The 23400-nt window shown below is 44.1% G+C and overlaps 1 protein-coding gene across 3 annotated transcripts in view; it reads left to right on the forward strand.

Annotated features, from left to right (window-relative positions):
* The window catches only part of LOC144590541 (lysophosphatidic acid receptor 1-A), an 81297-nt gene that overhangs the window by 8815 nt on the left and 49082 nt on the right, over positions 1–23400 (forward strand). For all 3 annotated transcript variants that reach the window (XM_078395080.1, XM_078395083.1, XM_078395086.1), the window contains exon 2: positions 22291–22404. The gene's annotated coding sequence lies outside the window, so the exon portion shown is untranslated. The remainder of the gene's footprint in view (positions 1–22290; positions 22405–23400) is intronic.

Consider the following 23400-nt stretch of genomic DNA (forward strand, 5'->3'; position numbering starts at 1 on the left):
GTACCAATCACTTTCCAAGTACTGGACTACCCTGACAAGAACCCACACTATTTTTGAAGTGTCGCTGAGTCAAATTCACAGAAGCTCCTGTTTATGTAGGAGTGGCTTGCAACAGTTCTGGGAAAAAGTGGCTCATTACCACCTTGACTCAACAAACGGTAGTGCTTTATTTCATTGAAATATTTCATTGAAAAGTATATGTGCACACACATTTCCAACATTGTGTGAAATATGGTGTATTAAATGTGCATGAAGCAATCTCGCTTTTATTTGCCTTTCTCTGATTATGCTCTTGGTTCACATAATATATCCAAAATATAAGTGGGGAAAAGCTATTGACCCCTTGAGCCTCATCTACTGTTCCACAAGATCATTATATTAATTTTCAACAACACTATTTCCCTGCATTATCCTCCGATTGCGTTCTTCAAGCAATATCCTTTGATCTTTGTTTTGAATGCAATCAATGGGGGCCTCCACCCCCATTAGGCTGAGAATTCCAAAGTTTAATTATCCTCTGAGTGAAGAAATTTATAATGTCCGACCTAATTAGCCTCTAATTTACTTTGAGACTGTGACTTCTATTTCTAGACTAAGTATTTTGTGCATCACAATGACACCTCTCATTCTGCTAAACTATAAGAGGTAGACACAAAAAGCTGGAGTAACTCAGCAGGACAGGCAGCATTTCTGGCGATAAGGAATGGGTGACGTTTCGAGTCGAGACCCTTCTCCAGTCTGAAGAAGGGTCACGACCCAAAATGTCACCCATTCCTTCTCTCCAGCGATGCTGCCTGTCCTGCTGAGTTACTCCAGCTTTTCGTGTCTATCTTCAATTTAAACTAGCAGTTACTTCCTAAACTTAAGGGGTAGATGGCTAGCCCTTACTCGATCTTGAATGACAAAGCCACCATCTCACAAACCAGTCGAGTGAATTTTTGCTCCTCTCCCTCTAGCAAATATAGGTAAGAAGATCAAAATGATGTATGATACTCATCAGCAGTCTATATAATTGTCGCAAGACATCTTTAATTGTGCACTCGCATTTTCTTGCACTCGTATCCTTTTGCAATTAAAGGCCTTCCTAATTACTTGCTGCACTTGCACATGAACTTCTGGGGATAAAATCATGAGAAGAATAGATCGGGTAGGTGCACAGAGTCTCTTGCCCAAAGTTGGGGAATCAATAACCAGAGGGCATAGGTTTATGGTGAAGGGGGAAAGATTTTATAGGAATCTGAGGGATAACTTTTTCATACAAAGGATGGAACGAGCTGCCGGAGGAGGTAGTTGAGGCAGGGACACTTGCAGTGTTTCAAAAGCAATTGGACAGATACATGGATAAAACAGGTTTAAGAGGGTATGGGCCAAATGCAGGCAAGCGGGACTAGTGTACATGGGACATGTTGGGCGGTGTGTGCAAGTTGGGCCGAGGGGGCCAGTTTCCACATTGTATGACTCTATGACTTGTGTATAAGGGAACTGTGTCAATAGACAATAGACAATAGACAATAGGTGCAGGAGTAGGCCATTCAGCCCTTCGAGCCAGCACCGCCATTCAATGCGATCATGGCTGATCACTCTCAATCAGTACCCCGTTCCTGCCTTCTCCCCATACCCCCTCACTCCGCTATCCTTAAGAGCTCTATCCAGCTCTCTCTTGAAAGCATCCAACGAACTGGCCTCCACTGCCCTCTGAGGCAGAGAATTCCACACCTTCACCACTCTCTGACTGAAAAAGTTCTTCCTCATCTCCGTTCTAAATGGCCTAAGTGTCCCTTTAAACATCAACATTAACCATTGGAGGAGATGGCATGTACAATGGCTCCCCCCCCCCCACAACTCCTTTGTATGTGTGAGCATGGCACTACATACTCCTGGATCTTGGGGTGTTCTGGTCGGCCACACTTGGGGATGGCTGGTTCCTTCCACTTGCAGATTGGCAGCTTTTGAGTGAATCACTGAGTTCCTCTCGCTGTGGAGACTGTCCGCCAGCAGCAACTGCTGACTGTGCCCGTGTGTGACACTGGGGGATGGCTAATGGAGTGTGGGGTCTTGAGTGAATGACATACACCAATGCATCTTTCTGCTTAGTTTCTATGCAATAGATGTTGGCTGGTGTTCCCATCTTGCTCCCTCCACTGCCGTGCCAATAGAGCCACATCCTAAGAATCCCATTTAGTTCCCTTAGACTGAATGAGTGACGGGAATAAATGAACATTCTGGTATAAGCAAATCGGTAACATCCTCGCGTGGTGTTTGGAGCAGTGTCCTGATGAAGCAGCACAGGTTTATTCAATTACTGGTGTCTCGAAAGCTGGCTAAGTGTGCACAGGCCTATATTTTGTGCTGTATGATGAATGCAGTTCCGATGTAAATATATAACTAATGCATGTCAGTGGGCTGTGGAATGGTAGGTTTCTGGAAATCACCAGCAAGCTGTAATTATCTCCCTTTGGTACAATTATTCTATTTGAAAATGGCAGCTGTAATTTTCCTCGTATACATCGATACTTTGTATTGTGGCCCTGAACTGTCTCATTATATGTTGTTGCATTTACTGGATTGTAATTGATTCTGAGTGTTTAGTTATTACTGTATTTCTGCTGTTAACACTTTAATTCATAATCCATTCCTATTATTTGTTGGAAAATCTATTCCAAAGGGTGCCTGGGAATGAATATCTTGCACAGTTTTGATGATAAAAGGGATTAAACTTGTGCATTTAGTTAAGACTGCCTTTGATAAGCTCAGGCATTCTCAGTGTCACTGTCAAAGCAAGGCCTTTGAAGTGCAAGAAATGCAGCAGTGTAGGAACAGCAAGTTGCCACAAACACCAGTGAAATGACCACGTGGAATGTCAAAGTGATTGTTAGTTAACAGTATAACAGAGCTTTATTTGGGATAACTATCGGCTAGGGCATCAGAAAATAAATACTGTGATTTGCATCTGTCTACCTCCCAGGGTTTCTTTAATGTTTCATCCCAAAGTCTGCACTGCCGACAGTGTACCATCCCCCCCAGTATAGCGCTCGAATTCTGACATTGGTCTTGAACTCACAACTTTCTCATTTGGAAGTAAGACTGAGCCAGTAAGACTGAGCCAATGCTGATGTAATTATGGCTTGCTATTGAAGCTCAACTGAACAAGGTATGATGTGCTTAAAAGTACCCCAAGTACGGGTAAAACATGGGCAAATGAGACTAGTGTATGTGGACATCTTGGTCAGTATGAGTAAGTTGGGCTGAAGGGCTTGTTTCTTTTTCTTAAGACTTTGACTCACTGCAGAGTGGTGATCCCCTGCACAATATGTTACCTGCAGTTTTCTTTTAACTTTCACCAACCACACTGCCCCTCACGACAGCCTGCTCCCTGAGGAAAGGCACGGAGACACGCAATGTCATTGCCAGCTGTTTTAATGTGTGGAAAGGCTAGTCAACTGCAGAGACTGTCGATGAGAAACAAGTTGCCTTCTGTTGCCCATGTGTGTACAATAATGATGGGGTCGCTGAGCAGGAACTCTGGTTGTTTTCACTGATTTCCATGTTTCATGAATGAGGATCTGTTAAAAGATTTTTTTTCAGGCTTCACTTTTAATGCTAAAATAAACATTGGACAGAAAAAAAAAGCCAACATGAGGGGGGCCGTGGGTGGGAGAATTGACGGCAGAAATGGTGGACAAGGTTGCTAAAATATTTGTATCCAATGCAATTGCAGGGAGCAAATGTATAAGAAATTGAAAGCTACTTGTAATATCCTGGAACTGAGGCAGACTGTCCCAATCTTGGTGTTTTAATTGACCCCTAGTTCCCACAAACCTATGCTTTAGCAGGAATGTCTCTCTTCATGTACGTAACTTCGGCCCACTCCAACCCTGCCCCAGGTGCTGCTGGATTTGACAGTTCTGATGTACCTCAGCCGGGCTTGGCTTGTCCTCCGTCAAAGAGTCATCCAAAGCTCTAGGGCCCAGCCGTCACCACAAGTCGCGGAAATCCCATTATTGTATGTATCTGCCTTTCTCCCCCCTTTACTCAAATCCTATGTATTTTACACGTGTGATCACCTCTTCTGATGCATACCTGGCATTAATTTTTGTTTTTTCTGTTGATGTGAAATGACCTGGAAGTTTTAATTTCATTTTAAGCACGATATATATATTTGTTGAGAGTTGTGCAGATATGGAATTTGCTACCATGAGGAGTGGTTGAGGTGAATAGTTTAATGCATTCAATAAGTAAGGAAGATAGCTAGCAAACTAAGGGTATGTTGATGGAGATAGATAAGGAAGGATGGGAATAGACTTGAATGCAGCATAAACACCAGCATGGGTCTGGGCCAGGAGGCCTCATTTGTGCTGTCAGTTCTATGTAATTCCACACAATCATAGTGACTCAAAACTAATCTAGTGCATAAAATGTACACAATGATTAAGCAGTTTGTTCAAATCACTGTTATTTAAATGTTCGTCAGATTTTAATCACATTTTTATATAAATTTAACAAGAAAATTCATTTTTTGTTATCATGGCAAAATCTATTTAGCAGCCGTTCGGTTAAGGGGATACTATTAATTGTTAATTCTTGCAGAGGAATAATGGCAGCCTTGCTTTTGGCAATGTGTTTGATGTGTGTGACTGGTGTTAGCCTTTGATTGATGAGCACATTTATCAGGGGACTATCAGCCTGATTATTTTAACAGGGAACTGTTGACCTTATTCTAAACTTAACTGAGTGACAGACCAGTATTAATGTAGTGTAAGGAGCACTCTTCTTGGAGTGAGTTGAAGAATCCTATTTCAACCAACACCCAATCTGATTTATTTCCCATGCAAACTTTTTTTCTCCCCCAATCTTACAGATTACCCCAATTTTCCCCAATATATTCGCAATGCATGCAAGAATATATTGGGGGGGAAATTGGAGTGTTCTCTGTAAGATTGGGGGGGGGGGGGGAAACAGTTTGCATGGGGAAACAATGAAAACAATGCTTTTCATGCCCACTAATGCTTGCACCAGCTTCAACCACAAGGATGCTTCCCGTATATCTATTCCAGGGCAAGTGTTGCAAAACTTTTTGTTTGTTGATGGTCAAAATTCACGAAAGGGCTGGCAGAAATTCCTCAAACTTGTATGCAGGCGAAACCCATGGAATAGGTACACGGGTAAGCATCCTTGTGTTTAAGCTGGTGCAAGCATTAGTGGGCATGAAAAGGATCTCTATGCTTGGGTAGTTTAAAACCCAACTGTATGAACATTGTGTTCTCCAATTCCCCACCCCTTCTTCCTATCTTTCCTTTGCCTCCCTAACTCTGAAGCACATCCATTTCTCCCACTATCCCACCCCTCTTCTCCCCATCTCCTTCCACCAATATCCCTCACTCTGTTACATTTCATTCCTCTTCTCTCCTCACTAATCCTCTTTTGTTGCCTTTTCATCTCTAGCATTTGTCCAGTTATCTGCCAATCAACCCCCCCCCCCCCCCCCTCACCTGTATCCACCTGTCTCATGCCTGGCTTTGACATAACCCCACCTCTCCTCCAACCTTCTCCCCACCCCTACAATCAATTTGTAGAAGGATCCCGAACCAAAAACATTGCCAATCCTTGTCCTCCATCGATGCTGCTGACTTGCTGAGTTACTTCAGCCATTTGTCTCTTTTCCTTTACCGGTGATATTATTACTTCTGTGCCTCTTGCCTGATGGGCAAGGGGTGAAGAGGGAGTGTCTGGGGTGAGACTCATCCTTGATTCTGCTGGAGGCCTTGCTGAGGCAGCGTAAAGTGTAAATGGAAGGGACGTTTGTGTGATGGTCTGAGCTGCATCCACAGTTCTCTGCAATTTCTTGCGGTCTTAGATGGAGCTGTTCCCAAACCATGCTGTGATGCATCTCAATAAAATGCTTTCCACGGCGCATGTGCAGAAGTTTGAAGTGCTGAGCCATTGTCTCAACTTCAACCTTGCTTACATGTTTATTAATACTTATTTGGGGTTCCAAGAAGTCATCAGTAATCGGATGACCACATAGCACTTTGTTCAATGGGTTTACTTTTCTTGCAGCCAGCTCGGGCTTCAAACTTGCACATGCTGACACTTCCTGTCACTTGCTTAAAATAGTTGAGTTGTATGTATTTATTAAGTAGTTTAGTAGATACTCTCCAGGTAAAATGTAGGAACAGAATGTGCATCTGTGAAGATGTAATTAAGAATAATGTGCTGAGTGGATTTGATGGAGCACAGTTGTAAAATCTTGTTTCGAGGACAATGGGCTTTTTGACGAGATTTGCTGCATTCACAAATCAGCGAAATGCTATGTATCAATCTTTGCAATGGCTTTCATGGCCCTTATTAACTGCTGAGTCAATAAATGGTTGTATTTTCCTATGTTTACAGTGGAGTTGAGCTCAAAAGTTCTGTTTACCAAGGCAATGCACCACCACTGTTTCACTTTGAGTCTTTCTTCATTCTATCTTCATTCATTAGCATGAATGGTGCTGTCAGATTTTCAGTCTGCTTTCTGAGTTTTAATTTTAAAGGTTGGCAATGATGTTGGCAGGAACTGCACTAAATGACGGTCAGGGATGGTTTGGAGGAGCTTCACGATCAGGCCCTGGTGCCACACCGTATCAGGCCCTGGTGCCACACCGTATCAGGCCCTGGTGCCACACCGTATCAGGCCCTGGTGCCACACCGTGTCAGGCCCTGGTGCCACACCGTGTCGGGCCCTGGTGCCACACCGTGTCAGGCCCTGGTGCCACACCGTGTCAGGCCCTGGTGCCACACCGTGTCAGGCCCTGGTGCCACACCGTGTCAGGCCCTGGTGCCACACCGTGTCAGGCCCTGGTGCCACACCGTGTCAGGCCCTGGTGCCACACCGTGTCATAAGCGGCGGTGAGGTCCGCCAGTGTGATGCCTGCCTTGTCACCCTTTTCGAAACTTGCCAAACGCAGTTTTGTACTCAAGACCAGCGACGGACAATCTAGCCGACTGTGACGCCTAAGAAACGGAGTCCCCCAAGGCTCGGAAATAGCCCCCATGCTCTTCAATCCCTATATCAGCGATCTGCCATGCACGACCTCACGCCAGTATGGATACGCAGATGACTTGGCCCTACTGCACTCGGACAAGAGTTGGTCAAATGTTGAGGATGTGTTCTCGGCGGATATGGAACTTGTCGCGGGCTACCTTAAGACCTGGTGACTAAAACTGAGTATGGCAAAAACCACCACAACGGCCTTTCACCTGAACAACAAGGAAGCTCAACGCAAGCTAACCGTCACCCTCAATGGGTCACCCCTACCCTACAACCCACTTCCTACATATCTCGGGGTGAAACTAGATCGGCAGCTGACCTACAAACAACACCTTGAAGCTCTCCGTGCTAAAGTCTCGGCACGGATCAACCTCCTGCGTTGCTTGGCCTGGTCGTCATGGGGTGCCAGGACATCTACTCTTCGAACAAGTGCTCTTGCACTTGTGTACAGCGCCGCGGAGTACGCCGCCCCAGTATGGTGCCGCAGCGCTCATACTAGCAAGCTAGACGCCACCCTCAACGACACCATGCGGATCATCACTGGCTGCCTACGCCCTACTCCGACGGATCTCCTGCCGGTGCTCACAGGTATCGCACCCACCAAGCTTCGCAGAGAGTTCTTCACTCATAGGCTGGTGTGCAAGGCCCCATCGGACGCCAAACATCCTTTGCACCACCTCGCCCATGATTCACAGCAACTGGGACCTCAACGCCTGTCATCTCGTCGCCCTTTCTCCCGTCATGCAGCGACCCTCTGTGGCTCCGGTTTCAACATATTAGAAGCATGGAGAACCAGCTGGGAACAGACATCACGACCTCCTCAATTCACTGTCGCACCGAACACCACAGCCCCACGCGGCTCGGACATGCCCCGCAAAGAGTGGGTTGCCCTGAACCGGCTCCGCACAGGGGTCGGCCGGTTCAACGCCAACATGCAACGTTGGGGGTTGCGTCCATCAGCAGCCTGCGTGTGTGGAGCAGACCAGCATGTCATTTTCGACTGCACTGTCCTCCGTCCCCCTGGTGGAGGGGTAGACCTCACGGCCCTTGACAACAGCACATTGCAGTGGCTACAGCGCCTGGAGGGCGTTACATAACTTCTGCTGCCTCAAACGCAAGAAGAAGAATTTTAAAGGTCAGAATCAACGCAAAAGGCACAATGAGGTTGGTGATGCAGTGTTCCCAGTCATATGGTTTATGTTTGCCTTATTGAAAGGCAATAAGGCCAGCTCATACATTTGTCCAGCTGAATTTGGAGGAAATGTGCTTATGGCAGCAGCTTAGTTAAGTTATTTGGACTAACAATCAAGAGGCTGGTCTATTGACCAAAGCTCTACTTTCACAGGTCTTTCAACTAATGAAATAAATCTTGACAAGTGCATCAATAATGATGCAATTATAAAGTCTTGAAACTGTTGGATTGTCGTAAAAGCATAACTGGTAGACTGAGAAACTCCAGTAAGCTGTTCAGTTGAAAGGGCAATTATGGATGGAGGTAACATCTGCAGGAGACTGGTGTGTTTTTGAGCCTCTGTATGCATTGGTTTATATCCTGAACCCACCCGTAAAGGTAATACAAAGAAGCACCCTGAAGTCCGTGTTGAAGGGAGAACAGTTGCTTTTTCCTTAATTAGATGAGTTGAGATTTGTCTCTGTTCATGTAGTAAGCTTGAGAGAAGTGAATGGTAGCAGCAATCTTATGTCCTAGAATTAAAAGGGGAATCTACAGGAGATGCTAGTTTAGGGAAAAAAAGACAGTGTGGAGTAACTCAATGAGTCGGGCAGATCCCTGGGCTGCTGCCTGACTCGCTGGGTTACTTCAGCACTTTGTATCTTTTTTTAAATCTGCACAGAAGCTTGTCCACATCCTATAAAGGAACAAACAGAACTGTGACGGGAGCCAAGTTTGGTTAGCCCTTGATGAGTCACATCTGACCAAAGTTAAGCTGACTGACCTGTAAATATTTAATTTAATCTTTTGTAAACAACATTACAATATTAACAGTCCTCCACTTCTCTGGCACCACTCTGTGGACAGGAAGGATAGAAAAATTATGGTCAGATCCTCTGCATTTTCTTCCAGAGGGCAGCTTGGATTTTGCAAGAACATGCTGTCTGTTCTTTGTTTGAGAGATATCGCAGATCGCTGTGCTGCTTTCTCATCCATTTTCCCTCCCTGGTCCTTTCCTTTTCTCCGCGATGGTTATCTGGGTGGGCCTTTTGCAGCCCATGTTGGAGCAGCCATAACTGGCCTTCCTAGATTGAGCTGGGATCTGAACACTGGACCACACGGGGAAAATTAGGAACTGACTTTAAATAGAAACTTAATTCAGTGTAGTTATTACATAACTTCACAACTAATGAAGTATTGCTCACCTGAGAGTGTGATGGAGGCAGGAACTCTCATGACATTTAAGGAATACCTAGGCAAACACTTAATATGTCAAGGCATAGTAGGCTATAAACCGTGCTGGAAAGCAGGATTGGTTTGGATGGTACACAGTGGTTGGTGTGGACATGGTGAGAAAAAGGGTCTATCTTTGTGCTGTTTGACTCTGGCTTATACAACCTGGCAATCCAGACAGATCCCAGAAACATTAACATCGTTAAATCAGTTTGTGATCTTGGTTGAGATAAATGTCCTCTGACAACTTTTGAGTTCTAACATTTATGTCCTTTTTATGTTTTGTAACTTCCATTTGGTGTTTTCCGAACTGATGACAATGACCCTTTTATGCTGAAGTCATCATTTTAGACCAACACCGTCTCCCCTCTCCAACAGTGTGCTCCAACTCTGTGCAGGAATTTCACAACGGCAATGAAAACAGCATCAGGCAAAAACAAAATTACTTCATTCATCTCTTTCTGACTTCTCTGCTTTAGCTCGCTTGTCTGTTTCCTGAAGTAACATTTAATCTGGATCTACCAAGGGCTGGTATTCAGAGTCTTGATTCAGAATTGTTTATTGCAATAAAATTCCTTATTTGCATGAAGCTCATAAACAGATTACATGGTAATGACAGATTTTAAAAAATCCAATGATGAATTCAAAACGGCAAAATGGTGCAAAGATTGTAGTATAATCTGAAACTGTGCAAATAAAGCGCTGATCAGCTATAATGGAATAACCGAATGAGGTAAAGTTAAGACAGAGTACGTGGCAGCACCTCTGGGAAGGGGGTGTGAAAGAGGTGATTGGTTCAAGAATGTGATGCAGGGAAGGCAGTGGAAAATGTCAGGATGATTGTTGAACACTGGCTGAGTTTAAGATGTCGTTTTAATAGGGAGGTCTGGTGGGAAGGAAATGTGTTTTGTGCAGGTCTGCACTGCAGCCATCATTACAGGAACAACAAAACCAGAGGAAAAGGCAAAAATATGGTTGAAATTAACAGGCAGTAACCTGATACCGCTGCGGGAATTATTTCTGGGGCGCAGGTTGAGAACTTGCAGCATGCTGACTGACTTAATAATAACCCTGAAGGCAAAGTAATTCCAACCGGCCTGAGATGGTGGACTTGAGGGGAGTTTGAGGGAACCTTTGATGTACATCAACAGACACTTTATTGCACTCTCACAGGCATGAGGCTGATGCTAGATTTATTTTAAAAACACAAGATTGCCAGATAGGGCATAAGTGTTTCTTTTAAAGCACAACTCCCTTCTTTGACAGGAAATATGTAGCTTTGTATGAGTGTCTAACATGTCCTCGGTATGTGTAGGAAAGAACTGCAGATGCTGGTTTAAATCGAAGATAGACACAAAATGCTGGAGTAACTGCAAATGTTGGTTTAAACCGAAGGACACAAGGCTTGAGTGGCTCGGCGGGACAGGCAGCATCTCTGGAGAAAAAGAATGGGTGACGATTCGTGTTCTTCATTCTGAAGAAGGGTCTCAACCCGAAACATCACCCATTCCTTCTCTCCAGAGGTGCTGCCTGTCCCACTGAGTTACTCCGGCTTTTTGTGTCTATCTATGGTTTAGTTTAGTTTATTATTGTCATGTGTTAGATAGACAGAGCTCTAGGGGCTAGCGGGATTATGGGGAGAAGGCAGGCACGGGTTACTGAGTGTGGATGATCAGCCATGATCACAATGAATGGCGGTGCTGGCTCGAAGGGCCAAATGGCCTCCTGCACCTATTTTCTATGTTTCCATGTAACTCAGCGGGACAGGCAGTATCTCTGGAGAGAAGAGACACAAAATGCTGGAGTAACTCAGTGGGACAGGCAGCATCTCTGGAGAGAAGGGACACAAAATGCTGGAGTAACTCAGCGGTACAGTGACACAAAATGCTGGATCAGTCTGAAGAAGGGTCTTGACCCGAAACGTCACCCATTCCTTCTCCCCAGAGATGCTGCCTGTCCCGCAGAGTTACTCCAGCATTTTGTATCTATCTAACATGTCCTCAATGGTGTGGGTAGCGTCAGAGAAAACTTCTTATGATTGGGGGAGTCAATGAAGTACTGTAGGACAGTACTGTGGCCTCTATATCCGAAAGGATATCGCATTGGAGGTTTGAAATCCTTATGAGCTTCAGGTGGCATCCATGTGTAGGCTCTCTGCACTAATGTAACCATCCCAGCAAGCACTAGTTTCTGAAATTATTCCACCCCGAAGCTCGACTATCCACGACCTCCAGAGATGCTGCCTGACCCACATTGTGTTCCAATGCTGTTGGTCAGGAGAGTTAACTGACTGTTGATGACCTTGAGCAGAAAATGGCAGAACTGTAACGAGCATCTCCAAATAAAACTGCATTGCAGCTGACAAAATATCTGAAATATTTCATCTCATTCGCAAGGTCAGGGCTGTTAGTTTCCAGGAACAGCTTGCATCATTTGCCACTGAACTATCTGACTTAACGAGAGCCCTCGAGTCTTGTTTGAGGTTTTGTATGGGCAGCGTGGGGTGTTTTCACGTGCCAGCGAGTTTGGGATTTCTGCACTTGGGATCAAAGCATGAAAGACTTGATACTTAGGAATAGATAGTGGATGGAAAGACCTGCACTTGCATGGTGCCTTGCTTAATTATGTGCTGCAGTACTTTACAGTGAATGAAATACTTTCTGAAGTGTGGTCACTCTCGTAATCTTCTAAAGGTGGTAGCAGCCGGTGGGGACACGTGAAGCTCCACTTGGATCAGCGTCATTTGTTGGTTGAGGGACGAATATTTTCTGCGGGCACGAAGGAGGAATCCATTGGGGGTGGGGGTGGGAATCCATGGTGACATTTTGCATCTTTTTGAGGCTATACAGGGCCCTAATTTAAATACAATTCTGATTGTGTAGCCCAAAGGAAAGGCAGTTCCGTTTTAAATAATTTATTACTGAATTGTATTAGTTCCGTGACTGAGCACTTTGATCTACAAGCTGGAGGTAGTGCACGTGGCCATCATTCCCTGCCCCTACTGTCCTGAAGCCCTGTTGAATGCTGGAGCTTGATGCCACGTGCATAGACCACCTCCAGGAGCACACCCATGTACCCCGGTGGACAGTGTGCAGTCATTGAAATGAATCGCAGCCAATGTAGTGACTGGGACAAATTTCTATGCCATAGTCAGTAGTGAATTGGGGCTGTTTTCCTTGGGCAAGAACAATGGCTGGCAATGACAATCATCAGACTGGTTCCTGAAATGGTGGCTTTGCCATATGGGAGGAAGATTGAATAGTCTATGCCTATTTTCTGAGGTTTGGAATGAAAGGATATCGCATTGGAGTTTAAATAATTTTAATTGAGCTTGGCAGGTGGGATATGAGGAAAATATTTTACTTGGCGGAAGAGTCCAGACCCAGGATTCAGTCTCAGAATAAGGGGCTGACCCGCTAGGACTGATTAAAAATGGAAATGCCTTCACTTGGTACTTGTAGAAGTCTCGTCCATAGGATGTTGTGGAGGCTGCGACACTGGTTCATTCAAAACACGGATAATTAGATATCTAGATATTAGAAGAATAGTGGGATATGGGGATAGGGCAGGAAAACTGGGCTGAGGTGGAAGATCAATCATGGCACAACAGTAGACCCAAAGGATCAGATGACCTACCTTATGTTCTTATTCTTGTGTAACTTCCATGTGGTAGCAAATTTTGCATTGTCACCTTCTGAGAGCAGGCATTTTGCGCTATATAATAGTTCATCTTAACTATTTAGGTCACAACCAAAACCTAATTCAAATGACATATATGTAACATAGAAATGCGTTGGTACAGTTTCCTGCAAATCTTTCGAAAATGTTTCTGCATGAGCTTTTTGTTAATAATTAGCCCTTAACACTGCTCAAGTTTTCCACAGAAAGCGTCTACATGTTTTAATGGTGCAGTGTCCAAAATCTTATTGCCTTGGGGTTGAATGGGTTGCAATCTCTGCTTAGAACCCTGAAGGCATGCTTTGAAAGTCCTTTCCAGAGGTTAGAGAAGAAAAGCCAAGGCTAACTCTCCAATGCAGTACTGAGAGAGTGCAGTAATGTTAAAGATGCGGTCTTTTGCATCCCTTCTGGGTTTTTTTAATAAAAAATATTTTATTTAGAAGCGCGGGAACATTATTTCTGGTGCCCTGGGCAATGTGCATCCCTCGATCAACATTCCTAGAAACAGCTAATCTAGGTATTATCACAAAGTTATTTTTGGAAGATTGCTGTCCATGAAATGGCTGCTGTACAACTTAAATTTTATGGTTGTTAAGCAATTTGGGGCATCCAATAAAAAGTGCTACGTGCATGCAAATCTTCTTGATATTGAGAAGATTTTAACATTTCAGGCATTTTACAATCGGATACAGCACTATACATAATAAATCAGCTGCCATTTCTACCAGCCCCCTGCATCTTGGAGGTAAGAAACATGTTCTCATGTTACTAGCCTCTTTAATTGCTTTTATATTTGTTTGGCTACTTGCCTTTTCCACTAAAACAGACAAAAGTGTTTCACATTTCACGTGCTAAAGAGTTACAGCAATTATCTGACTGATCCCAAGGCATTTGGAATGTGACTGATACTCTGGTACTGCCATGTGTTGCCTGCAGTTCAAAGCAGCTCTGCATCAGAGAAAGAAGCCCCAAGAATACCAAGTCTGTCTACAGTGACACTTGTTTATTCAAGGAGGTCACATCATTGCAGTGTTTATCCCTGGTTTGAGGCATGTCGCTAGCTTGACTAAATAAGGGCTCGCTGTCAGTTTGTGAGCATTTGTCAAATGCTGTACTTTTTGTAGTTTCGTAATCTGTGGATTGAAGGAATGAATTGGTTTGGGATGTTTACGTGTGATGTCAACACTTCATTGGAAAGATGACGAACATCACCTTTATCAAAGTGTTTGTTCTGTCTGTAGAAGTGTAATATTGCTGACCTATTTTTCTTCTAATTGTAATCTGAGGCTATGGGCGGTGTGGTGGGGAGAATTGGGTTAGTAATTGGGTTAGTTGCCGGCTCCTGGTTATGGACAGCAAGTGGGTAGTTCTAAAATGCCAGTGACTCTGGGATTAAAATGTCAGTCACAAACTGCTGGTACTATCTCCAGTATTTCTTACACTATATGGTGACCTTGGACCTCCATGGAGTCCAGCCAGAGGGTGCAGAATTGTGGAGCCACCCCACCACCTGTGATGGGATGTTAGCTTGAAGCACAGAGAACGGGGTGTTCTTCCAATGCAACAGAACGGATGTGAGGATCTAAGGTAAATGTTGGCGCTGTAAAATGTAGCCCTCGCATCTTGTCAGCAGTATCGAATTATTAACACATTTGACAGTCAGTCAAGTAGAGTCTTGTGACTAGCTATCCAACCAAATGGAGATCGGTGGTGGAAATCAAAGAAACTGCTGAAATCTGGGGTGGGAGAGGGTTTAAAACCAGAAAGCGATGGACACACTGAGCAGATTGGGCAACATCTGCTGAAGGAGAAACTGTTTACATTTAAGGACTGAGACCTGCAGAACTGAGAGAGAAGGATTGAGAAAAGGGAATGTTAAGTGAAGGTGGCAGGAAGGATGGAAAGGACAAAAGGAGTATTTGTGAAAGGGTGAGGCTAAGGCAATTACAAGGTGATTATGCTGCTTTGCATCTGTTATTCACAGCTAATGGCTGGGGTCTGTTAGGCAAGTGGTTCTATAGCTATTAGATGGTTCTATTACCAACCATCTTCTAGGCCAAAGTGACAGATTCCATGATATTTCAAAGAACCAGAGAATTATCCCTGATATCATGGTAGATGTTCATCCCTCCACTGTTATTATTAAATTCAATGACAAGGGGTTTTTGAGAACCTATGTGCATAGATGTTTTCATTGTAACGGTGGCAACATTGTGAGAAGTGCATTATTGGTTATAAAGCGTTCTGAGACAAACAGGGGTCGCAGAGCTTGTTTTTGAAATGAGTCTTTCTGTTTTATATGCTGTGCATGGCTCCCTGTCAGATAGCAGAATGTCCGAGCTTGTTTAATCTATGACCAAACTTTCAGCAGAGCAGTGCAAACATTGAACACCAGTCTTTTTGTGGCCACATCAACTGACACACTGGTTGGGTTGTGCACAGTGGACCAAATTACTCTGCATTTAATGATTGGCTTCCTAGAATTAGGAGCAAATTCAGTTGAAGGAGAATAGATGCTTATTGAAGAGTTCACGTGGACTCCGTTTACATCTGTGGATTCCACAGCACTAAGCAGTCTTGCTCTGCGTTCGTAAGATTTGTATTGGCTGATTTATTTTTGAAATCAACCATCACCTATTTGAAGAAACCAATTGAATGTTCATCCCATTCCAAACAAGGGACTATCAGTATACTGCAGGTATAATGCTGCTGGCTTATTCTCGAAAGTGGTCTATAATTGATCCAGGTTCTGTTCCTGGAGTGTGTAAGAAGAAACTGCAGATGCTGGTTTAAACCGAAGATAGACACAAAATGCTGGAGTAACTCAGCGGGACAGGCAGCATCTATGGAGAGAAGGAATGGGTAACTTTTCAGGTAGAGAACCTTCAGACTGATGAAGAACCTCTTCCTGGAGTGACAGGTTGTGCTAGTAATGTGTCTGAGACTACTTTGAGATTGAAGTTGGATTTACTGCAGTGCTGCATTTGAGTGGATGGGACGTTGTGTGGCCCTTCCTTGGGCCTTGTCACTGGGTGGGTGTGAAACTGGATCGTGCCATTATTTAGAACACCGCAGACGTATTGGGTGGCCAAATCCTGCATGGAAGGGTTCTGATAGATGGTCGTCATGATCGTTTTAACCTTGAACATTAATTTTCGTTTTCTTTTGGGTATATTTTATCCTACGTACCATAGCCCATCAAAAGGTGCAGCAACTGACTGACCTCAGTCTGCCATGATTGCATCTTCTGTCGTTACACAACATCCACTCTTTTGCTTCATCTCTTCCCACCGCTTGGGGCCCAGATACTTCTTCCAGATCGAGCTGTAATTAACTTAAACTTTTTCCATCCTGGATAATTGCATTTGGTGCTCACAATAGGATCCCCAATGTACAGGAGAAACAAAGCCAGATTGTTTTGGTGCTTTGGAGAACACCTCCATTCAGTCCACAATGGCAGAATAGACAATAGGTGCAGGAGTAGGCCATTCAGCCCTTCGAGCCAGCACCGCCATTCAATGCGATCATGGCTGCTCACTCTCAATCAGTACCCCGTTCCTGCCTTCTTCCCATACCCCCTCACTCCGCTATCCTTAAGAGCTCTATCCAGCTCTCTCTTGAAAGCATCCAACGAACTGGCCTCCACTGCCTACTGAGGCAGATAATTCCACACCTTCACCACTCTCTGACTGAAAAAGTTCTTCCTCATCTCCGTTCTAAATGGCCTACCCCTTATTCTTAAACTGTGGCCCCTTGTTCTGGACTCCCCCAACATTGGGAACATGTTTCCTGCCTCTAATGTGTCCAATCCCCTAATTATCTTATATGTTTCAATAAGATCCCCCCTCATCCTTCTAAATTCCAGTGTATACAAGCCTAATTGCTCCAGCCTTTCAACATATGACAGTCCCGCCATTCCGGGAATTAACCTAGTTAATGGCTGACTTGGTGAGTACTTCCGCCCATCTATTTCTGGTACCTGGAGTGTTTTGGTTCTATCTGGGCAAGTTTTGCTTTCATTATGTTGATAGGTCTGCTGTAAAAAGAGGAGTGGGAAAATTTGTCTTTGACCAAGGAAGCTTGTGCACATCCACAGCCCATTGGCTCCACATTACATAGTGATACCGGGCAGAATTGAATGTGTGCTGGGCGAGTACAACAAAAGTGAGATGCTCTTTGTGACAAGTGACCTTAGATGAATTTCTACCTCTGTAGTGTGATGCGGATGGCAGCAAGAACTGATTAATTGCTTTGAATAGTGTTAATGTGGTAAAGGTTTTACTTTATTAAAACTTTGACACATGCAATTAATAATACTGGTATGGTAATAGTTAATTTGTGAAGAATGTGTTAAACAGCTTGATTTAGGTTTGGCTACTTCAGTGATGATGCACAAGGTTTGTGTATCAATGGACATTTTTAACTGAAGAGGGCTCCTATGGACCATAGTTGGGAAGTAGTGCCAAGGACCAGAGCAAAGATGCACTTATATTTGATGTTGCCAGGAGTTTATGATAACAGGAGGGATGTAAGAGCATGTTTGTTTTCTCTTGATAACTGTTTGTTTCTTAAAATGATTGAGCTGACTTCCTGAAAGTGTATTTGTGGCCGAATGGTGTCAGGGCCATTGAAGACTTTAATTGACTTTTGCCAGCAGTCTGCAAAAGCAGAGGGATATGAGAACTGTGCCTCCTTTGATAGTACAAACTGTTTGTTCTTTCCTGTTCCTAATTGCTTAAAACTATTTTCTTAAACATATTGACCGGATCGGAACTATAATGTAACAAAACAGCAGACTGTATAGATACCACAATGAATTGGAGTGGGGTGTTCTGACTGGTAAAATGAAGGTGAAGTTAGCATTTTCAAAGGACCGGGAAAGATTACAGAAGGAGGGAGAAAGGAAAGTTATTTTTCCTCACTGAACTGTAGAGAAGCCATGACAACTCAACATTGGAGCAAGTGACTATAAATGGAAGAGCATTAGTTGTGCAGGGACAAGCCATAGCTTGTATCATCGTCAGCCTACTTCTCAAATCTAAACAGGATATTATAGCAGGGGGTTTGCTCCATGTGCCTGGTGTAAGTAGTTCTCTGCTCCAAGTGGGGTAACATTCAGGCAATTATCTGCAAGCCTTTCGTTCAGCATTCCAGAACGTGTTAAGAATTACTTCCAGGTTCCACATGTTTCAGGCCAGGCCTACATATCTGTTAAAAGCATTCTTGATATTGGATTTTCCTCATTGTTCCAAAACATTTGGTTTCATTTAGTTTTACTTTTATCCATCAGGGAAAACTCATCATGCTGTTGGGTTTCGTGACCAAATGTTTTGAGTGTTTGGAATTCTTAGGCCGCATTCCTGAGAGTTTGCACTGTTGACAATTCGCAGATGACAAACCTTTCCTGTACTCCTCTCCGCACCTCCCCCATTCACACCCTCCAAACAAACTACAGGGAGGTCTGTACATACCCAAGGGTGCTGTTACGAGGACCTCTCTTGGAATATCCAGTATCCCACCAAGCCGCCTGGGACAAACTCTCCTTCCTGGCCTTTAACCCCTCTTTAAAGGGATATCACCCATCAAGACATTTTGTTTCAGCAATGATAACAGCCCTTTGGATTACAAAAAAATACAGAAAATACTGGAGGGAATCCTAACAGGGCAAGCTCTTTATTCTTCATATTTCTCATTGTTATGACAAAAGGAGGTTCTCGGAGCAACCTCATCAATTCCCTCCATGTTTTCCCTATAGCCTCTCTAGCTCTCTCACTCTCTCGCTCATCAATTGCATCCCGATTCTCCTGACAGCCACCTATACAGAGGCTGATTTGCACTAGCCAGTTAACCTACCAGCTCACCAACTGAAAGTGAGAGGAAACTGAAGCACTTCTGGAAACCCTTTTTGGGCACGAGGGATGTGCAAACCACACAGACAGCACTCGAGCTCGGGTTGAAATGAATAGAACTGTGAGGCAGTGGCTCTTGTGTGTCAATGTGGCACCCTCATCTGCAGGGGGAAGGGGACAAAGGTACATGTTAAATGCAGGTCACCACTGATACTCAAAAGGCCAGCAGATCAGGCAGTGTCTGTGGAGAAAGAAAAAATGGGATTAATATTAGATTGAAAGCCTTGCAGCAGCATTGGCCAGTTCTGATACAAACAGAAAATGGTTGTATTTGGTGTTTTAGCCTGAAAGGCTGCAATGCCTTTACAGAAGAACAAGCGGTGCTTCAAGCTTGTGTTGGACTGAGATCAATGGATGAGAGTGGGAGGCAGAACTAAAATGACCAGCCACCGGGAGCTCGGGGTCCCCTTGTAGACTTCATGGAGATGTTTTGCAAAAAGGTCACCAAATTTACATTTGTTTTCTCTCGTGTAGAGGAGGCTGCATTGTGAACATAATGCAATCCACCAGATTGGCAAAAGTTCAGGTGAATCACCACTTCCCCTGTAATGATTGTTTTGGTCAATGGATAATGGGGAGTGATGAAGTAAAACAACAGATGTTATCATTATTGGTGGTAATAAGACTATCAGTCTTAACTTTGATAATTTTAATTGGCTGCTCAGCCACAATAGCTCTTTGTTTGGGAACAGGAGAGAGATTGCAGGAACCCTGGGGTCACTCGAGAAGCTTGGCATGTTACGTTTATAAGTTATAGGAGCAGAATTAGGCCATTCGGCCCCTCAAGCCTACAACCTGCTGCCAATGCCCGGTTCTTGCCGTACTACTGAAGAAGATGTGAATGGAGGTTGAACATTTCCCTGTGGGGGTGGAGCAATGGGTGCATAGTGATGCATTGACCGGGAAGATGTTTGTGTGCCTCACCTTTCATTGACCTTCAAGCAGTCAGAGCTGGCTGCTTAATTGATATCTTTGCATTGTGGGGCAAAAGGGGCGAGGGGAGGAAAAATAAATATTAAATGGCACACGTTTTTCTCGGGAGGAAGAAGCAATGTTTTTTTTGTTGGTTAAGAATTTTTTTTCTAGGTAAGGATTGTTGGATTTGTTTACATAACTACTGAGTGCTAATCTTTAATCATTAATCAACAGGGAAGGAACTTTGTAAAGCTCAAGCAAGTTTTGCAGCACAGCAGATTCTGCAAGTGCAGACAAAATAGGTCTCTGGTGCCTTTTCCCAAGTGGAGAGCAGTAATTGACTGATATAATCAAAGTATTTTAATTGAAAGTAAATCATTGCCCAATTTTATGTTAGCGAAAATTTATGCAATAACATTTATTTAGAGCAAAACAAAGGAAAGGTGCTGAAGGAATGGGTCAAACAATATCGGTGGAGGTGAAATGGGCAGTCAGCGTTTTGGGAGTGAACCTTCATCTAGGTTGTTCTGCTCCGATGTCAGTCATATCAAAAGTAAAACCCAAGTCATCAGAGAGGGTGCAGTAAAGATTGACAAGCATGAGTTAAAGAACTGCAGATGCTGGAATCTTGAGCAAATCACAAGGTGCTGGGAGAACTTGGTTGGTCAGGCAGCATCTGTGGAGGGAATAGACAGATAATATTTTGGGTCAAGACCCTTCAAATTTACATGGATGATCCCCAATTAGAGGGTTTGAATAATCAGGAGAGGTTGGATAGGCTGGATCTTTTTTCCCTGAAGTTGAGTATTTAATTGTCATCTGCACCAGGATCGGAACAATGAAATTCTTAGTTGCTGCAGCTTTACAGACACATTAAATGCAACAGCACAACAAATAAATATGCTGTGTGATAATGCAAACTTACACACAGTCTAAGTTTTTGAACCTCTTCATTGCCAGGCACCATGACGCTATTGAGCTGAGGGGTGTGTTCAAAGCTGTGACTCCATCTCACACTCTCCACGGGCCCACCCAACCCCCACTCCCAGGTAGCTGGATCCATGTTGTGAATTGAATAATAAAGACTTGTCTTTCACATTCCTTTCAACGTACTTCAGTGTTAATGTTCCGTGTAATAATATTTAAAACACAGCCGTGTAGCTCCTGCAAACAGCAATACAACAGCAAACTATTGACTTTGTTTGGCAAATGTTGAGCATCTCAAATACTAGTCAAGATGCTCAGGAGAACTCTACTGATCAATGAAATAGTGCGAGGAGCCTCGATGCACTCGTGCAGCAGGGAGTGAAGCAAACCTCTGTCCAGTGGGTGAGATTTGCCGCTCTGGTGAGGGACTTGGATCGAAAGCCAGAGTTGACATTATGGTGAGGGCCAAATGTCCCACCCAGTTGGAGAAACCATTAAAGTCACTGTCTGGAGACACAAGGAACTGCAGATGTTGGAATCTTGAGCAAAACCGACGGTGCTGGAGTAACTCGGTGGTAGCATCAGGTAGCATCTGTGGAGGAAATGGACAGGTGACATTTAGGATTTGGACCCTTCTTCAGACTGATCGTAATGGGGAGGGGAAAAGCTGGATAAAGAGAGGTGGGGATGACACAAAACCTGGCAAGTGATGGGTGAATGCAGGGGGCGGGGGGGGGGGGGTATGATTGGTGGATTCAGTGAGATGAACTGGAGACAAAAGGGTGCCAGGCAAAGAGAAGAGGAATTAAATGTGAAGTGAGAGAAATAAAGGTGGAAGGGGAGGAGGGGGGTTTGGAGAATGAATGGCAGTACACATCCCCATGCCCCCTCCTTTTTGCACCCCACCCTCGCATGGCAGGGTATCCATTTCTTCCACTATCTGTCCTCCTTTTACTTTCCTCCCACCCCCTCTTCCCTTCCACTTGTATTCCTCCCTCCGGGTTTTACGTTTCACTCCTCTTTATCTGGCACCCTCATGTCATCTCTTCATCTCTGACCTCTGTCACTTGTTGCACGCATCTGCCAGTCAAAGCCCCCATCATCTGTATCCACCTATCATTTTTCCAAGCTTTTTCCTGCACCAATGCCGTTTCCAGCTTTCTACTACTTCTACTCTCCGTGTGAGGAATGGTCCCAACCTGAAACATCACCTATCCATTACCTCCACAGCTGCTGCCTTACATGCTGAATTAATGTCACTATCTTCCTCCCCCCCCCCCAACCTGTATATAATTTTCTGTTGGCTTTACAGTTAATGTTTTGGTGGCTAATTTGCACGGCAGAATCCCACAATCACAATGTGCCTGCGTGAAGTGCTTGTGTATATTGAAGAGGTTTTAACCTCACTAATTATCTGTCCTTTACAGGTTCAAGTAAGAACGAGAGTCGTATTTGTGGCCATTGCATGACATTCGTCTGAGAGAAACTCCACACTCCTTTAAACAAAATAAGCTGTTGAATACTGACTGTCAGTCCATAAGGTGAGTGCAATACAAGAAACAACCAAGGCATGAATTTGGTGGCAGCTTCCAATGCTCTTTAAACAGCTTTTTATACTGCAACACCAAGAAGATACAAGGATATCTTGGAGGAGAAGGAGAGGAGGGATTTTTTTAGTCAAAATTTCAGAGCTTATCATGTAAGCAGTTCGAGGCATGGCTACCATTGGCCTTGGAAATGACATTTCTTCATTTTTACTTCTTGCTATAGAAAGGGAATGGTGTTAAATCCTGGCACAAGGGTGGTACAGTGGTAAAGTTGCTGCCTCATTTCACTGGAGAACCAGATTCGATCCTGACTATGGTTGTTGTCTGAGTTTGTAAGTTCTCCCTGTGACCGTGTGGTTTTCTCCGGATACTCCAGTTTCATAGAAACATAGAAAATAGGTGCAGGAGTAGGCCATTCGGCCCTTCGAGCCAGCACCGCCATTGAATATGATCATGGCTGATCATCCAAAATCAGTATCCCGTTCCTGCTTTTCCCCCCATATCCCTTGATTCCCTCCCACATTCCAAAGACGTGCAGGTTTGTAGGTAAATTGTTCCCTGTAAATTGCCCCATGTGTGTAGGATGCAAAGGTGGGATATGATAGGACTAGTGTATGAATGATCGATGGTCAGTGTGGACTCAATGGGTCAAATGACCTGTTTCCAGTGTATCTCCAAACTAAACAACAGTTGGAGAATATTGTGGAAGGTGGTGAGTAAAATAATCATAACATGTCTAAGATAAACCAACAGTATGGGAAGCATGTTATAAATCTATGGCTATGGGAGCTGATGTAGCTACCTGTATATTGGTATCATCTAGATCCTCCAAAAACCCACTCTGGGGACCAGCTACACTTTAATCTATGTGTCTCGTCAATCTCTCTCCTGAGCTGATTACACAAAGTAAGGCCTGATTAAAGATTGACACTCCTGGAGCAAAGATTATAATCAAACCTAAAGATTCAGCCATTGCGTTCATTTTGTGCA

This window comes from Rhinoraja longicauda, chromosome 3 (assembly GCF_053455715.1).
Source record: "Rhinoraja longicauda isolate Sanriku21f chromosome 3, sRhiLon1.1, whole genome shotgun sequence".
Classification (NCBI taxonomy): Eukaryota; Metazoa; Chordata; class Chondrichthyes; order Rajiformes; family Arhynchobatidae; genus Rhinoraja; species Rhinoraja longicauda.